Below are 13,929 nucleotides of genomic sequence, written 5' to 3' on the forward strand. Positions count from 1 at the left end.
GTCAGCCCGCCCTCCCGTGCCTGGCTCTTATTGGCTGGTCGGAGTTCCCGCCGAGGCGATTGGGCCAACGAGCTAACCCGCCGGGCCGCCGGTGGCCCAGGGAGGGCGGGACAAAGGTCGTTCTTCCGTTTTAAATCGCCGGTGGTTGCCAGGGGCGCTCGGAACGGAAGGCGTGTGGTGAGAGTTCACTTTTTTAGAGTTGTTGTGAACCTGTCCCAAGATTGTCAACTGGGGAATTTTGTGGCGAGCCAGACTGTCTGAACCCTGGTTTGATGGGTCCCTATTAGCGAGCGTTTGTCGCAGGCTCTCCTCGCTTTCCGCCCGCCCGGCTGTTTGCTGTATTCGCCGCTCTTCCGGCTCCGGCGTAGACTTTCTTCAGGTGCTGTGACTGCCTCCAGGACTGAACTTGGGAAATAATGGGATGCGTCTGAACCGGTACTGTGAGCGAGTCCATTCACTTCAGCCCACCCCTCCCATGGCTCGTTTGTTGAGAAAAGTTGGTAGGAAAGTCTTGAAGTTTCCCCATGGCCAAAGTAATCTTACAGTAAGTCTCCTACATAGGAAATTTCAAAGTTGAAAGTTGCAAACTTTCAAACGTGGGAAGTGCCTTCGCATGTCCAGTTACCTAAGTTAGTTCACATGTCTGGCATACATTGTCACATGTGTGCGTCCTTTACAAGTGGTTTTGCTTTAGTGTACTTTACAGTACTATATAGAGTACAGTAGTACAGTATCTTTATTTCAAGCCCAAGATATCCTGAAGTGAGCTAAAGCTGTGGTGATGTAGCTGGTACTACTGTACTTTTCAAGGTACTGTACCATAAGATTAAAAGTGTTTTCTTTATTTTTGTGTGTTTGTTTTTTATATATTAGTGTGAAAAGTATTATAAACCTATTACAGTACAGTACTGTATAGCCGATTTTGTTAGTTGGGTGCTTAGGCTAACTTTGTTGGACTTACACGCTCTTGGAAGGGAACTCATTCATGTGTAGGGGACTTCCATTCTTAGCCTCCAGCCACTAGTACTACAGGCTTTCGACCTAGTGACCCAGAGCTCTGGATCTGGGATTCAGATTGTTCACTGCTTTTTCTATTATCCATGAATTAACTGGCAGCAGTGTCGTTTTTGTTTTTCTAACTTCCCTTCCCTAAGGGTAGGCGAGCACACTCACAGCTTCATAGAAAGACTGTGAATGAATTATATGTTCAAGAAAGATAGCCAGTTAGGAAGTCATTTAGTGGGTGGTGTATGACTGAAAGAGAAATGCCAGAGTTCCATTTCTGGTTAATAATATACCACTGGTCAAGGTCTCAACCTCTCCAGGCCTGTTTCTCTCAAATTCCTAACTTGGCCTCAGATTAGGTTTGTAAATGACCAAGGCAATTCAGTGGTAAGGGAAATGTAGAAACAAGCCATCTGAGTATTGATATCTGTTTTCCCCATCCTTTATGTCTTTCCCTCAAGAGTTCAACTGGAATTTTGTTTTGTGGCCCCTAGCCAATAAGAAGTTTGACACTGATAAAACTGAGGAGAAATTCCAAGAGCAGTCCTCGGGTATCTTTTAGATTTCTGAGAAAGAATGGTATCCTTTAGGTTTCTGGTCAGCTTAATATGACCTTTCTATTACAAAATGTTAGTTAAGTTCATTATGCTTTCTCTTCTGAAGTTCCTTTGAAATTAATATATAGTAACTATTTATACATACCTACATAAATATCACTGATGTATCTAAATAGGTTGATGTTGTTTTTCGGTCACTAAGTCCTGTCTGACTCTTGCAACCTCGCCGGGAGATCTTCCAGACCCAGGGATCAAACTGCATTGCAGACGGGTTCTTTACTGCTGAGCCACCAGGGAAGCTCACTTCAAGCATAATAATATTTCCTGAACATCCAGGGATGCAGGGTGCTCTGCAGCCCTTATTAATATCAGATATTATGGTGAATGTCTCAAAAAATTATTTGAATTAGAATTCTCAAGGTAAATGTGCTTGTGCCCTATATATCATAAGTGAAAGGAAGCTGCAGGTAGCTCTGATTGTGGAAAAGAAGGGAAATCTTGTTGTCTCCCAAGAAAGTGGACCATTAGGGCATAAAAATCCAGTACCTACTATAGTTTATTGCCCATAATCAATCCCATTCCATAAATGTTTCATGAAAGTTGAACTGGATATCCCTCTGAAAAAAAATAATAAGCCATAGAAGACAGAAAGGAAAGGAATGAAGTAAACATGAGGGAATGAGCTGGACTCAAAAAATAAGAAAGATATATATAAACATCTTGGAGAGCTAGGCACATGGGTCCTGGAGCAAAATAAAGTGTGGCAGAATAGCCAGAGTGGACTGGAAACACTACGCAAAGAAACCAGTAAGAACTGGTCTGTAAACGGAATTCTTTATGTGTCTGTAGTTGTCTAACTTATAAATGCACATAGCTGCTAATGTGCTTCATTGCTGTAACATTTGGGACTCCTCTGATGGGCAGTTTTGACTGGAGGACCCATCAGCCTAATTTATAGAGTTTCTTCAATTTGTGCTGCAGTCTGAGACCTGCCTACTCAATCCTTTCTTTTTTCTCTGCATAGATGTCAGGTATGTGACTTCATAGTCACAGTTTGCAGACTCTCCCACCTTCCCTTCTCCTTTCCCTTTTATCTTTGACAGATAGCTTCCCTAATAAATATCTTGCATGTTGTTATGGGTTGAATTGTGATTTCCCCAAGATCCATATGTTGAAGGATCCATATGTTGAAGCCCTAAACCCACAGTACCTCAGAATGTGACTGTATTTGGAGATGAGTCTTTGAAAGACACAGTTAAGTTAAAATGAACCTGTTAAGGTGAACCCTAACCCAGTTTGGCTAATTGCTTAAAAGCAGAGAAAATTTGGACACATAAGGAGACACTTGGGGTATGTGTACAGAGGAGGGGCCGTGCTGCAAAAGTGGCCATCTGCAAGCCGAGGATGGAGGCCCAAAAAGAAACCAAACATGTTGACATCTTGATCTTGGACCTCTAGCCTCCAGAAGAGTGAGAAATAAATTTATTGTTTAAGCCACCCAGCCCTAGCTAATGTACATGTCAAATCACACTTTGGCAACTGCCTCTTTAGAGGGCCCAAACTAGCACAGGTGGTACCAGGAGAGGTCCAAGAAAACATAGAAAGTTGAGAAAGTGTGACTGGCACACTCACTACCTTGTAAACAAAGATGATGCTTTCCTGAGTAGTGGGTAGTTACACAGTTGGTGATCTAGTTGCTAAAGGTTTAATCATTAGTAACCTGGCTTCCCTGGTAGCTCAGATAGTAAAGAATCCGCCTGCAATGCAGGAGACCAGGATTCGATCCCTGGGTTGGGAAGATCCCATGAAGGAGGATATGGCAACCCCCTCTAGTATTCTTGTCTGGAGAATCCCCATGGACAGAGGAGCTTGGTGAGCTACAGTCCATGGGGTCGCAAAGAGTTGGACATGACTGAGCGACTAAGAACAACCTGGGAAGACATCCCAGTGGAGGAGAAAGCCCTTGCAGGTACAGTTTCAGGCATGTGAAAACATGGTGGCTGGGGGAGAAACATGCCTATAAGGGCAGTGGAGTTTACTGGTTACTGCCAAGTTGTAGTGACACTCTGGAAAGGAATAAGGAGAGAAAGCAAGGGTTCTCCCCTGGTTAATGGTTAAGTATGAGAGACAGAGGGCCTCTTAAGTAGCTTTCAAAGAGGCTTTTATCTCCTATAGTGGAAGAGCTGACAGTTAAGCCACTGACTCTGGACATCAAAGAGGCAACAGGTCAGGGCCCTGGTTGAGAAAACCTGAAACAAGAGATAGTGCATCTGAATGGACATCTGTAAGGATGTTAGTTCTGCAAGCCCCGCATGAACTCTCAAAATTTGCAGAGGTGGTTTACCTCTTCTTTTTACTCCCTTCATGCTGAAAGACACTGCAGAGTCACTGCCCCAGAAGGCAACATAGAAGTTGTCCCTACCTCCTCTGCTGGCTTCCAGGGCAGTGAAGTGAAGTCGCTCAGTTGTGTCTGACTCTTTGCAACCCCATGGACTGTAGCCTACTACGCTCCTCAGTCCATGGGATTTTCCAGGCAAGAGTACTGGAGTGGGTTGCCATTTCCGGAGTTAAATCCTAGGGAAGCCCAGCTGAGAAAATACTTGGCCTGATACAGAAGGAAAGAGATTATATACAAAGAACTGTAAGAATTAGCTAGCATATACAGACAGAAGCCAGGAGAGTATCCTGCAGTTGAATTTTGAGGTTTCTTGATCAAAGGGCCTGGAATATAAGACTGTATAATCAGGAATTCATTGAATTAGGAGCACTTTCTGGGGGCACAGGATTTAACACTGTAGCAAAAACCCTTGGGGATGAAACAAACTGCAGGGGGGCTTTTAGGAACCTAGAGAAAGTGATGGCCAGTGCTGAGTAAAGTAGAAATGTCTCAGTTGCCCTGGCATGTGATAGAAGAATGAATAAAAAGACAGGGAAGTGGGCATGCAGGAATAGGTGTGAGGCCAGAGGACCCGTCAGAGTATTATGTTCCACAGGAAGGCCCAGGAAACACCATTCACTGAGACTGTCAGAAATCCTCTGGTGAGGGGCAAGAGCATCACCAAGAAGTTCTCTGCAGTCTGGGCTGACATAGGAACAGTCTGGAGTTAGAACAGAGCTGGGATTGATTAATAACTATGGGAATGATATCCCCCTTCCCCCAAGTAATACAGGCCAGATGGTGGCACTTAGTCACCAGGAGGCCACAAATATTAAAAAGATTAGCAACGTCTGACAAGATTGGCAGCCAAGGGCCTTGACCCACAGGGAATTATGGAGATGGATATAGAGCCTAGCATCTCTAGAGGTAAAGTTAACATCTGCAACCAAAAATAGGCCAAGATGGAAAAATAGGAGACTGAAGATGGTCCCCCTCACCCCCAACCCTAGCCAAAAAGTCATTATCCCTTGTTCAATGTCTGGATTTGGGCCACTTTTCAGATCTGAAATCCATTGACTAAGAGATGGCAGATCCTGCAGCACTTCAGCACTTCAGTCCTTCCCCAAACAGACCTGTGACCATTTACTATAGTGACTGTACAGAATGTGGAAGAGGGATAACCAGAAAATTAACTCAAAAAATGGATATCAATACCCTGAGACCCAGGCATTGTCATGGCCCCCTGTTAGACTGGAAGCTTATGAGGGCCTTGTAGTAAATGGGGTCCTGGCTAAAGTTGGTAATGGGTCCATGGCATCTGTGGGCCCACCCAGTGATCATTTCTTCAGTTCCTGTGTATGTAATTGGAATTGATCTGTTGACAGGTGCAAAAGCAATTACAGTTTTGGCCCCTGAATCTTAAATCTTTGTAACTAGGCTCAAACATCTTTATTAATCAAAATAGGAACCATTAATGTCAACACATTTTTGCCAACAAGAAATAAATTTATTTATCTCTGTCATGTAAAAATCCGTGCTTCAGGATTAGGCAAACTCTTGGAAAGCATTTTCTGCATCCTGCTGCTTGTGGGAGCATTTTCCCTGCAAAAAGTTACCAGGATGCTTGAAGAAGTGGTAGTCGGTTGGCAAGAGGTCAGGTGAATATGGTGGATGAGGCAAAACTTTGTAGCCCAATTCATCCAACTTTTGAAGCATTGGTTATGCGATGTGTGGTCAGGCATTGTCATGGAGAATTGGGCCCTTTCTGTTGACCAATGCTGGCTCCAAGCGTTGCAGTTTTCAGTGCATCTCATCAATTGGCTGAGCGTGCTTCCCAGATGTAATGGTTTCGCTGGGATTCAGAAAGCTGTAGTGGGTCATACCGGTAGCAGACCATCAAACGGTGACCATGACCCTTTTTTTGGTATAAGTTTGGCTTTGAAAAGTGCTTTGGAGCTTCTCGTTCCAACTACTAAGCTGATCATCACCAGTTGTCATATAGAATCCGCTTTTCATTGCATGTTACAATCTGATTGAGAAATGGTTCATTGTTGCACAGAATAAGAGAAGATAACACTTCAAAATGACAGTTCTTTTTGATTTGTGGTCAGCTCATAAGGCACCCACTTACTGCACTTTTTCACTTTTCCAGTTTGCTTCAAATGCCTAATGACCGTAGAATGGTCAGTGTTGAGTTCTTGGGCAATGTAGTTGTCCCATGTAGTTGTAAGAGGATCAGCTTTGATGATTCAGTTGGTCATTGTCAACTTTAGATGGCAGGCCACCGCACTCCTCATATTCAAGGCTCCTGTCTCCTTTGCAAAACTTCTTGAACCACCACCCCTCTGTATATTAGCAGTTTTTGGGAGAAATGTGTTGTTGACCTTGCAAGTTGTCTGTGTTTCTTTATGACCCATTTTGAACTTGAATAAGAAAATAGCTTGAATTTGCCTTTTTTGTCTAACATGATTTCCATAGTTTAAAATATATATAAAATATATAGCAAGTAATAATTCATGAGCAAAAAACATAGAGCAAGAAATGTGCATTAAAATGATGAATAACATAACCACATTTAAGAATATATCCCAATATCAAATGGCAAATTTCAACAGTGCAAAACCACAATTACTTTGGCACCGACCTTGTAATTTGTTGCTGCTGTTGTTGTTTAGTCTCTAAGTTGTGTCCAATTCATAAATCCATGGACTGTAGTCTGCCAGGCTCCTCTGTCCATGGAATTCTCCAAGAATACTGGAGTGGGTTATCATTTCCTGCTCCAGGGGATCTTCCTGACCCAGGGATCAAACCCGCGTCCCTTGTAGCTCCTGCTTAGGCGGGCAGATTCTTCACCACTAGCCCCACCTGGGACACCCAGTCCCTGTCATGTCTCCATTTAATCAGCCAGTCTGGCCCCTGCAGAAACTTAACTGTATGGATCTTGCAGAATGACTGTAGACTATTGCAGGCTTTAGCAAGAACAGCTCTAATCACACCTGCTGTGCTGGGCATAATATTGTTGCTGGAGCAGGTTAATAAGGCATCAAGATATGGTGTATGGCCAGTGATTTGTTGAATGAATTATTTTCCATTCTAATTAGAGAAGATCATCAGAAAAGGTTCACATACGTGTGGGATACATAGTAATACTTATGTACAGTTTTGCCTCAAGGATAAGTTAACTCTGTCCTCTGTCATCGTCAAAAGACATCTGGACCACCTGGACAATTCATATAATATCACATTGACCCATTACATAGATGATATTATGCTGGGCAGACAAGTGCAAGCAAGAGGTGGCTAGTATGCTGGAGGCATTGGTAAGACCCACGCTCCAGAAAGTAGAAAAATGCTGCAGAGATTCAAGGATTTGTCACTTCAGTGAAGTTTTTGAGGGTTCATCCTTCCACATAAAAAATAAATGGTTGCATCTTGCATCCTCTGCCACAAAGAATGCATAGGGCTTGGTATCTCTCTTCATCTTCTGGGGCAGTATATTTCATATCTGGGAATACTTCTCCAGCTTATATACCAGGTAACAGAAGATTTCCAGCTTTGAGACCCAGAACAGAAGGGCTTTTCAGATGGTTCGGTCTCTTATACAAGTATCTCTGTCACTTTGGCCATATATTCCAGTAGACTCTTGTATTAGAGGGGTCAGGAGTGGGAAAAGATGAAGTTTTGAGCTTGTGATGGTTAATTTTGTGTCAACTTGACTGAGCCATGGAGTACCCAAATAATTGGCCAAACATCTGGGTGTGTCTGGGGTGGGGTGGGGGTTTGTTTCTAAATGATATTAACATAGGATTGGTAGAATGAGTAAAGCAGATTGCCCTGTCTAATGTGGGTGGGCCATATCCTGTCAATTTAAGACCTGAATAGAACTCAAAAAAACTGAGTAAAAGGGAATTACAACTGCCCGATTATATAGCTAGGACACTGGTCTTTTCTAGCCTTCAGACTTGGACAGAAACCTTATCTCTTCTTGGATCTTGAGCTTGCCAACTTTCAGACTGGAACTTACACCATAGGTGTTCTGGTTCTCAAGCCTTTGAACTCAGACTGGACATGAACGTTGGCTCTCCTAGGTCAGCAGCTTGTTGACTGCAGATCTTGGGACTTCTCAGCCTCTGTAATCACATGAGCCAGTTCCTTATAATAAATTTACATCTATATCTAACTCCTATTCTGTTTCTCCTCTCAGCCGCCACCCCTGGCCTCGGGCGAGGGGTAGCTCCTCTTGGCGACACCAGCGCATTTCTCTTCAGAGAAGACTCTACACATGGACATCACCAGATGGTCAACACCAAAATCAGATTGATTATATTCTTTGCAGCCAAAGATGGAGAAGCTCTATACAGTTAGCAAAAACAAGATGGGAGCTGACTGTTTCTCAGATCATGAACTCCTTATTGCCAAATTCAGACTTAAATTGAAGAATGTAGGGAAAACCACTAGACCATTCAGATATGACCTAAATCAAATCCCTTATGATTATACAGTGGAAGTGAGAAATAGATTTAAGGGACTAGATCTGATAGAGTGCCTGATGAACTATGGATGGAGGTTCGTGACATTGTACAGGAGACAGAGATCAAGACCATCCCCATGGAAAAGAAATGCAAAGAAGCAAAATGGCTGTCTGAGGAGGCCTTACAAATAGCTGTGAAAAGAAGAGAGGCAAAAAGCAAAGGAGAAAAGGAAAGATATAAGCATCTGAATGCAGATTTCAAAGACTAGCAAGGAGAGATTAGAAAGCCTTCCTCAGCAATCAATGCAAGGAAATAGAGGAAGACAACAGAACAGGAAAAACTAGAGGTCTCTTCAAGAAAATGAGAGCTACCAAGGGAACATTTCATGCAAAGATGGGCTCAATAAAGGACAGAAATGGTATGAACCTAACAGAAGCAGAAGATATTAAGAAGAGGTGGCAAGAATACACAGAAGAACTGTACAAAAAAGATCTCCACGACCAAGATAATCACGATGGTGTGATCACTGACCTAGAGCCAGACATCTTGGAATGTGAAGTCAAGTGGGCCTTAGAAAGCATCACTACGAACAAAGCTAGTGGAGGTGATGGAATTCCAGTTGACCTATTTCAAATCCTGAAAGATGATACTGTGAAAGTGCTGCACTCAATATGCCAGCAAATTTGGAAAACTCGGCAGTGGCCACAGGACTGGAAAAAGTCAGTTTTCATTCCAATCCCAAAGAAAGGCAATGCCAAAGAATGCTCAAACTACCGCACAGTTGCACTCATCTCACACGCTAGTAAAGTCATGCTCAAAATTCTCCAAACCAGGCTTCAGCAATACGTGAACCATGAACTTCCAGATGTTCAAGCTGGTTTTAGAAAAGGCAGGGGAACCAGAGATCAAAAAGCAAGAGAGTTCTAGAAAAACATCTATTTCTGCTTTATTGACTATGCCAAAGCCTTTGACTGTGTGGATCACAATAAACTGTGGAACATTCTGAAAGAGATGGGAATACCAGACCACTTGACCTGCCTCTTGAGAAACCTATATGCAGGTCAGGAAGCAACAGACAGAACTGTACATGGAACAACAGACTGGTTCCAAATAGGAAAAGGAGTACATCAAGGTTGAATATTGTCATCCTGCTTATTTAACTTATATGCAGAGTACATCATGAGGAACGCTGGGCTGGAAGAAGCACAGCTGGAATCAAGATTGCCAGGAGAAATATCAGTAACCTCAGATATGCAGATGACACCACCCTTATGGCAGAAAGTGAATAGGAACTCAAAAGCCTCTTGATGAAAGTGAAAGAGGAGAGTGAAAAGGTTGGCTTGAAGCTCAACATTCAGAAAACAAAGATCATGGCATCCGGTCCCATCACTTCATGGGAAATAGATGGGGAAACAGTGGAAACAGTGTCAGATTTTATTTTTTTGGGCTCCAAAATCACTGTGGATGCTGATTGCAGTCATGAAATTAAAAGACACTTACTCCTTGGAAGGAAAGTTATGACCAACCTAGATAGCATATTAAAAGCAGAGACATTACTTTGCCAACCAAGGTCCGTCTAGTCAAGGCTATGGTTTTTCCAGTGGTCATGTATGGATGTGAGAGTTGGACTGTGAAGAAAGCTGATCTCTGAAGAATTGATGCTTTTGAACTGTGGTGCTGGAGAAGACTCTTGAGAGTCCCTTGGACTGCAAGGAGATCCATCCAGTCCATTCTAAAGGAGATCAGTCCTGGGTGTTCATTGGAAGGACTGATGCTAAAGCTGAAACTCCAATACTTTGGCCACCTCATGCGACGAGTTGACTCACTGGAAAAGACTGTGATGCTGGGAGGGATTGGGGGCGGGAGGAGAAGGGGACGACAGAGAATGAGATGGCTGGATGGCATCACCGACTCGATGGACATGAGTTTGAGTGAACTCCAGGAGTTGGTGATGGACAGGGAGGCCTGGCGTGCTGTGATTCATGGGATCACAGAGTCGGACACGACTGAGTGAGTGAACTGAACTGAACTGATTCTGTTTCTCTGGAGGACCCTGACTAATACAGATATGAGCAGTGGAATACAGCTGTAATAAGTAACTAAAATACAGAAGCAGCTTTGGAACTGGATAAGGGTTAAAGGCTGAAATAATTTTAAGTTACATGCTAGAAATATGGACATTAAGGGAAAATCTAGTGAGATCTCAGATGGAAATGAGGAACATGTTACTAGAACCTGAAGGAAAGGTGATTCCGGTTATAAAATGGTAAAGAACTGGCTGAATTGTGTCCTAGTGTTTTGTGGAAGGTAGAATTTGAGTGATAAAATTGAATATTCAGCTGAGGAGATTTCTAAGCCAAGTACTGAAGGAAGGGCTTGGTCTCACCTTATTATTTAGAGTAAAACATGAAAGGAGAGAGGTGAATTAAAAAGCAAAGGGAAACTAGAACTTGATGACTTAGAAGACTCTCAGCCTATCCATTATTGCAAAAAATGAGAAAACGTATTTGAATGAAAAAACCAACAGTGTTACTAGATTATTACTTGAAAAGGAGTATGTGGGATTTCATGAGCAGAAATACTGCCAATTTGAACTGAAGAGGACAGAGATGGGAAAAAATAAAGGCCAGCTGTTGGATTTATTGAATTGGACAGGACATAATAATAGATGGTTGTCAGGGCCACTGCCTCAGTTTTGACAGGCAGGTGGCTTCTGCCTGAAGCCTTGGGAGTGGGACTAAACAGCAAAGCCTTGGGAGTGATGCTGCCACCCCATAGGACCTGGACAGCAGAGCACTGAGCCATAGAATTACTCTCAAACCTTAAGATCTAATGGAATTTTTCTCACTAAATTCTGAACTTTCTTAAGATCCATCACTCCTTCTTTCCCGTTTCTTTCTTTTAGAATGGGAATGCCTATCCTATATGCCTGCCCCCTTCCCCAGATTGTATTTTGGAAGCACATAACTTGTCTGATTTTACGGATTCACAGCTGGAGAGGAATTTTGCTGCAGGATGAATCACACCTTGAGTCTCACTATATCTGATTTAGATAATATTTAGCGGAGGCTTTTTGGTTGATGCTAGAATGAGTTAAGACTTTGGGGGCTTTTGGGATGGATTGAAAGTGTTTTGCCTGCAAGAATGACATGAATTTTAGGGGGCCAGGGGTGGAATGTTTTGGACTGAATTTGTCCCCATCCCCATCCATATGTTGAAGCCTTAACTCCCAACGTGATGGTGAAGAAGAGACACCAGATAGCACTCTCCCTGGCTGCCCCCACCCCCATGGGGGCAGAATGAGAATGCGAAGGTGACTGTCTCCAAATCAGGAAGAGGGGTCACATCAGAACCTGAGCAGGCTGGCACCATGATCTCAGACTTCCAGCCTCTAAAACTGTCAGAAAACAAGTTTCTGCTGTTTAAACTACCCAGTCTATGGTATTTCATTATAACAGCCCAAATTGAATTAAGACAGAACTTACAGTAAGCCTCAGTGGAAAAATCAAAGTGCAGTCCCTGGGACTTGAGCAGGGCCATTCTTCTATCTGTAGCAGAATATTACCTAAGTTTTAAGAAACAACTCCTAGTGTGATACTGCACATTGGAAGAAACTAAACACTTAACCATGGAACTCCAAATGACCATGTACCCAGAACTGCCTGTATGGTCTGGGTTCTTTTGGTGTTCAAATGGACCCAGTAGCATTTATTGTAAGATGGAAATAGTACATCTGAAATGGAGCTCAAACATAATTGAGATACTTTTAAGCTGCAGGACCAAGTAATCTAGACTCCCATGTCACCTACCATAGCTGTACCAACAGCTGATCAGCTGAAGGAGGAGGGATAAAGGCTGAGTTTGGTTTATGGATGAGTCAGCTTAGTATGTAGGTGTAAGCCAAAATTAGATAGTGGCTCCTTTATAGCCACATACTTGATAGGCTTTGAAAAATAGAGAAGAGGAAAAATCTTCCTAATGGATAGAATTACAAGCATTGTCCCTGGTCATTTGGTTTATATATTAGGAGAAGCAGACTGAAGTAAATATATACAGATGCTTGGGCATATGTCAATGGCCTGGCTCGCTGGTAGGAGGCTGGGAAGAAAAAGACCTGAAAGATCAAAGACAAGAAGGTCTAGGGTAGAGTCTTGTGGGTGGATATACAGGAGTGAGGATGAATTGTGAAGGTTTTTGTAACACATTTTGCACTTGCCAGGGAAAAGGTACTAAACAATGAAGTAGAATAACTCATCCAATTGTCATTACCAACCTTAATCATTGGCTACCTTGGAACCAGTCTGATGGGAACTATTGTGGGTTATATTGTATCCTCCCCCCAATTTTTTTTGAACCATCACACCATAATTTTATTTAGAAACACTGAGCAAGTTTTTACTCAAACGGGTGTGGAAACTCAGTGAATATTTATGTCTTAATTGTACCAAAGATAAAACACTTAAAAACAACCATTTGAACATCAAGTTCTCTCTCCATACGGGTCTGCCACCATGAGTACCTCCACCTGCCTGTGCCCCAGCCTGCAGTGCTGGAGAGGGGGCTGGAGCGGCCCACCTGACATCAGCCGCTGAGTCCTGGAATTGCCCCCCTGGGCAGGGCTCACACGTGATGGCTTCCCAGGAGGAGCAGACAGCACAGTCATCCACCTTAAAGATCCTCGTTCTGAGATGGCTCCACGATACTCGAGCAGCAGTCCATAAACTCCACAAACAAGGGTTCCTGCATGCAGGCCTGCATAAGCTTGGCCTTGTCGTCCGCCTGATTGAGGTCAATCATCAACTGTCTGAGGTGCGGGTTGAGCAGTAAGCTCCTCAGCACTGCAGACTCCCCTAAATTCTTTAAATTCTGCAAAGACACTCTGTCCTCTTCCTCATCTATTGAGAAAATCAGCCACAGAATCGTCATCATCATCCTCATTTTCCACAGGCTTTTTAGTTTTTGCAGTAAGGGCTGATCTTATTTTTTTCTCAACAGGACCAATTGCAGGCTTGCACTGCTCTTTGTGCTTCCGGAAGCAGGGCAAGGAACAGTAGGGCACACGGCAGGCGGGGCAGTGGTATTTGGGCTTCTCCAAACAGATAACGCAGACGGTGGTACCACAGCTGAGTGACCCCATGGTCTCTCCCGGGACGCGCTCCGCACCTGCCTTCTCCCCCCAGTTTATACATTAAAAGTTCTAATCCCCAATACCTCAAAATGTGACATCTGGAAATAGGGTTCTTACAGATGTAATTAGTTAAAATGACATCATAACTGCAGTAGGATGGGCCCTAATTCAATGACTAGTATCCTTATAAGCAGAAGGCCATATGAAGACAGACACAGAGGAAATGCCACGTGAAGATAAAAACAGAGATGAGGGTGATGCAGTAGAAACCAAGGAATGCCAAAGATTGCCAGCAAACCACTAGAAGCTAGGGAAGAGAACATGGAACATGGGTTTTCCCTCACAACCGTTAGAAGGACTCAGGCCTTCTGACACCTTGATCTCAGACTT

General features: G+C 43.3%; 1 pseudogene; it reads right to left on the reverse strand.

Moving 5' to 3' along the window:
- Positions 1–13,079: 13,079 nt before the first annotated feature.
- LOC129540404 (zinc finger HIT domain-containing protein 3 pseudogene) lies at positions 13,080–13,548 on the reverse strand (annotated as a pseudogene).
- Between the last annotated feature and the right edge of the window lie 381 nt (positions 13,549–13,929).

Source organism: Moschus berezovskii, chromosome 4, assembly GCF_049115385.1.
Source record: "Moschus berezovskii isolate FMDL1 chromosome 4, NW_MosBer_1.0, whole genome shotgun sequence".
Taxonomy (NCBI): Eukaryota; Metazoa; Chordata; class Mammalia; order Artiodactyla; family Moschidae; genus Moschus; species Moschus berezovskii.